General features: G+C 39.6%; 1 pseudogene; it reads right to left on the reverse strand.

The window, feature by feature from the left end:
• Window positions 1-1990: 1990 nt before the first annotated feature.
• Window positions 1991-2087, reverse strand: LOC115872431 (annotated as a pseudogene).
• Between the last annotated feature and the right edge of the window lie 3634 nt (window positions 2088-5721).

Genomic DNA, 5721 nt, shown 5'->3' on the forward strand with positions numbered 1-5721 from the left:
GACTGGTCAGCACGGTCAGCAGTTTGGAGATAGGAGATCCAGAGGAGATTAATGAAGCTGTCGGCTCCAGTAGAGATTGACGGTCTCAGAAATCCACAGGGCAGTTTTACTTTGTCCAACATGGTCACAAATGAGCCAAAATTGACGCAGTGGCAGTGAGTTTTGAGTCTGCAGAACTGTAAGACAATAAGCCACACATGGTGTGGTGCTTTTAAATATGAGCCTTCATAAACAAATACATGTGGGAAAGATAAAGGGGAGAGATGAGATGATGCACAAGGCAGACACATTTCAACTTGCATGCTGCTCTGGTGTTCAAGGGACAGTGCGGAATTAAAAGTCCTGTGATTCCAATAGTCTCCTTCCTCTTGCCTCAACTCCACTATGGATTCAATTAATGCCAAGATATTTATTGAGTGATTGCTAGCCAGACCCTGGTCCAGCCAAAGAGTGGAAGGTCTATGTCCTTCTCCCCATCAAATTTTGGATAAAAAATTAACATAAGAAGTTTAAAATGTCTGCCCGACTATAAATCAGCAGACTTCAAATCAACATTTATATAGAATTTTTAAAAATCATTTTATTGGAGGCTCATACAGTTCTTATCATAATCCATACATACATCCATTGTGTCAAGCACATTTGTACATTTGTTGCCACCATTATTCTCAAAATATTTGCTTTCTACTTGAGCCCTTAATATCAGGTTCTCATTTTCCCCCCTCCTTCCCCGCTGCCCCCTCCCTCATGAACCCTTGATAATTTGTAAATTATTATTTTTTCATATCTTACACTGTCCAACATCTCCTTTCTCCCAGTTTCATGTTGTCCATCCACCAGGGAGGAGGTTATATGTAGATCCTTGTAATTGGTTCCCCCTTTCTACCCCACCTTCCCTCCACCCTCCCGGTATCACCACTCTCACCACTGGTCCTTAAAGGGATAATCTGTCCTGGATTCCCTGAGTTTCCAGTTCCTATCTGTACCAGTGTACATCCTCTGGTCTAGCCAGATTTGTAAGGTAGAATTGTGACCATGATAGTGGGAGGAGGAAGCATTTAAGAACTAGAGGAAGGTCGTATGTTTCATCCTTGCTACCATGCACACTGACTGACTCGTCTCCTACCCGAGACCATTCTGTAAAGGGGTGTCCAGTTGCCTACAGATGGGCTTTGGGTCTCCACTCTGCACTCACCTCATTTACAATGATATGATTTTGTGCTCTTTGATGCCTGATACCTGGTCCCTTCTTGTGGTCACACAGGCTGGTGTGCTCCTTCCATGTGGGCTTTGATGCATCAGAGCTAGATGGCTGCTTGTTAACCTGCAAGCCTTTAAGACCCCAGATGCTATATCTTTTGATAGCCGGGCACCATCAGCTTTCTTCACTACATTTGCTTATGCACACATTTATCTTTGGGGATCCTGTTGGGAAAGTGAGCATCATGGAATGCCAATTTAATAGAACAAAGTGTTCTTGCATTGAATAAGTACTTGAGTGAAGGTCCAGTATCCATCTGCTGCCTTAATACTAAACCTATAAGTATATGCATGTAGATCTATTTCCCCACCATCCTATATAAATATATTTACATATGTACATGCCTTTATTTAGACCTCTATAAATGCCCTTTGCCTCCTAGTTCTTTCCTCTATTTCCTTTTACTTTCCTCTTGTCCCACTATCATGCTCAGCCTTCATTTGGGTTTCAGTAATTACTCTCATTTACATTACCCTTGATGAATCCCTACCAGGCCTCTCACACCCTCCTTGCCACTAATTTTGGATCACTTGTTGCTCCCTCTATCTAGATAAGATAGGCTGGTTGAACAATCTGAAGGAGAAAACAATGGGACTGATGGTTCCAGGGGCACATGGGAAAGGGGGAGGCGAGGGAAAGGAGGTGGTGTTGACCAACCAAGGGACAAGGGAGCAACAAGTGATCCAAAATTAGTGGCAAGGAGGATGTGAAATAGAGAATTTTTTTTTTTTTAATATGGAATGATTCATGAATTTGCGTGTCATCCTTGTGCAGGCCAATGCTAATCTTCTCTGGAAATACAGAATTTTTAAAGCACATCGAAGTGATTTTTTTTAAGGCACATCAAGTGTCTATTCTCAATTTACTTTCACCAATATACTGAAGTACAAAATCAAGACAGTTGGATGATTGCTCATGATTACTGTAAAAGTCTGAGCTACTTTGGCTGGCTTGTTGACACTGATGACAAAACATTTTGATGTATTAAATATTTTGTTAAATGCAAGGAACACAGTACTGCGACAGAGTCCCAGAAACACTAGCCAACTGGGTTTACTACATAGACACCATGTATGACTGTTAACCTAAAAGTTGGCAGTTCTAACCCATCTGGTAGTACTGCTGAAAAAAGACTGATTCCATTAAGCTTATAGCCAAGTAAACTTGGCAACACAAAATAAAAATCAACTTTCATGGTTAAATCACCATGTCAGGGTTTCTCTATCATGGAAGGTGGGAAGGTTATCCTGACCAATGAAGAAGATGAGAGAAACAAGTAGAGATGATTTTTAAAAAGAAAAAGAATATTAGATCTCTGAGATAGCCAGCCATTCCAAAACCAAACTTATTGCCATTGAGTCACCTCTAACTCACAGTGGCTGTAAAAGACAGAGTAGGCCTGCCTCATAGCATGTGTAAGTGTGTAAATCTTTATGGAAGCTGAGTGTCACATCTCTTATACATGGGACAGCTGATTAACCGTAGATCATTTGGTTAACAGCCGAGCACTTAACCATCGAGCCACATTTGGAAATGATACTTATTGGTGATGTAGCAAATAAGGAACGAACATTAGAGCACCTAAGAAACACAGGTGGCATAGCGCTTTGCCAACAGCAAAGTCAGGGGTTGAAAGCCACACTGGGAGAAAGATGAGGCTGTCTGCTCCCATAAAGAGTGTCGTCTAAGAGTCTAAGGAGCAGATCTACTCGGTCCTACAGGGTTGCTGTGAGTTGGAATTAACTACAGAAGAATGGGTTAGACCAGCAGATATACTACACAGCAAAAACTGCCTGTAAATATAGTTATATATTCAGATTCTTGTTTGTGAATGGTATATATTTCTTATAATCTATTTAAGGCTATCTATTCTGTTTTATTGTTATTAATTCCAAGCAAACACAGCTTTCAAAAAAGCTTTATTAAGGTTTTCTGCCATTTCTCTGTTCATCACAGTTGTGAGGATTTTGATTTCTTTCTTTTTTTTGCTCCCCCACCCACCCCAATTCCCCTCGGATTTTGTTTTCTTTACATTGAGTCATAATCCATACTGAAGCCTTCAATACTTGATCTTCATTAGCAGGTGCTTCAAGTCCTCCTCACTTTTTGTAAGCAAGGTTGTGTCATCTGCATATTACAAAATTGTTTATAAACCATCTATCGTGATTACAGCCTCTTCTTCATATCAGCCAACTTCTCTGATGAGTTGCTCAGCATGGAGACTGAGTAAGTATGGTGAGGGATACATCCCTGAGGCGAACCTTCCCCTGATTTTAAACCAGGCTGTATTCCCATGTTCTGTTTCCACATTTGTCTCTGGATATACGTACAGTTCCTGCATGAGCACAATGAAGTATTATGGAACTTGTCAAGGATTTTGTCTTTATTGGATCCACAATCAATGTTCGTGGAAGTAGTGGTCAAGAAATCAAACAACACATTGCATTGGGTAAATCTGCTGCACGAGACCTCTTTAAAGTGTTGAAAAGTAAGGATGTTACTTTGAGGTCTAAGGTTTACTGTGTTAGTCTGGGTAGACTGGAGAAACAAGTCCACAGAAAGTCATATGTATAAGAGAGAGTTTTATATAAAGGGTAAGTGTACATTAAGAAAGCATCCCAACCAAGTGCTGTCCAACCCCGTAAATCCAACATTAGCTCATATGTCCAACGCCGATCTACAAAGTCCTCCTCAATCTCACAAAACACACGCAATGACGCTGACTGCAGGAGGAAAACTGAATCAGTGAGCGTGTAAGCATCTCAGCGCTGGCAAGGGTGTCCACGTCATCAAAGAGCAAGAGACCCAAGAACCAGGAAGGCGAGGCTCAAGAGCCATTTATCTGTCTGCCCTTCAATTAATCCCACATGTGTTTATCAGCCAGGTTAGCACAATAAACCTAAACTATCTCATTTATCTAACCTAAGCCATGGTATTTTCAATTGCTGCATATGTATGTGAATGTTGGGCATTGAATTAGGAAGACTAAAGACGAAATGATGTTTGAACTGTGGTGCTGGTGAAGAATATGGAAAGTAGCATGGACTGCCAAAAGAACAAACAAATGTCTTAGAAAGAAGTCCACCCAGAGTGCTCCTTGAGGCAAGGATGGCAAGATTTTGTCTCACATAATTGGAACATGTTTTCAGGAGAGACTATTCCCTGGAGAAGGACAGCATGATTGGTAAAGTGGAGGGGCAGATTAAAAGGGGAAGGTTCTTGATACAGTGACTACAACAATAGACTTGAAGCATAAGAATGTCTATGAGGATGGCATAGGACTGGGGCAGAGTTTCCTCCCGTTGAACGTGTGGTCTCTGAGGCAGAGCTGAGTCAATGTCATCTAACAACAACAATAGGGCTTGTATGCTACCTGTAATATTTGCGGAGTTATGAAAAACCATTTTATTGAAGAATGTTTTTCAAAATAAGAGAAAGTACAGAGAAAAATAACCATACTCTCTCCCATCACACAGATAATACATTAATGTTTGTGTGTAGATTAATTTTGCAAAATGTTCAAGCCTGATTGAATGTATGCTTTATTTTAAGATATGTACCTTTTAGTTACCTACTATTGACTTATTTTTTAATTCCTCCATTGATTTTTCATGTCACTGATTGCAAACTCTAGATCTACAATGGCACACTTGAAGGCTACAGGTGTGCCCCAATATTGACTTCCTCAGCTAACAGGGATGCCCACTGGGACTTGAGAAGGCGACTGATCTTAATAAAAAAAAGAGAAAAAAGTCAAAATTATTTATGTCTGCCATGGCAGGAAAATGAGTGCGAAACCCTCCGGACCAGTATTTCCTCTCTTAATATTTATTCTCAGCCATTTGAATCAAGTTTTTAAACTGTGTTTATCACTTATTTTAATTATGTATTCTATTAATTCATTTCTAGGTTGACTACTACTCATTTATACTGTGGATTTCATTCCCATGATTGGATTTTTGTTTGGCGACTCTTTATTTTCATATTTGTTTTGTTTGTTTGTTTTTTCTCAGGTAGGGCATAAAGTTTCTGAGTCTGTCCTTAGCCAAGATCCTCTTTAACTTGGCTTTGTGCATGAATGATAACATGGCTTGGCACCTAATTCTGAAGTTGTGACCTATTTTCCTTAGAAAGAAGCAGATATTGTTCCCCATATTTTGGCATTTAGTGCGGTCTGAGGCCAGACCCTTTGTTGATCATCTTTTTCTACTTAGATGACTACAATTTTTATATTTGACCTTAAAGCTTACTTTATTTCTAATATATGGATCTCTTTTGCGCAGTTTTGTTTAGATTTTCATAATCTTTTCAATTTCTAAATTGATAAAATAGAATTTTTGTTACAAGTGAGTGTAGTTCTGTTTCCTTGTTCTAAATCCTCTTTCTAACACAAGTAATTAAGAAGTGAATTTCACAAATATTATTGAGCTCCTACTGTGTGTATGTAGAACACTGTTTGG

This window comes from Echinops telfairi, unplaced genomic scaffold (assembly GCF_000313985.2).
Source record: "Echinops telfairi isolate 266 unplaced genomic scaffold, ASM31398v2 ScPeMD7_7424;HRSCAF=8462, whole genome shotgun sequence".
NCBI classification, from domain to species: Eukaryota; Metazoa; Chordata; class Mammalia; order Afrosoricida; family Tenrecidae; genus Echinops; species Echinops telfairi.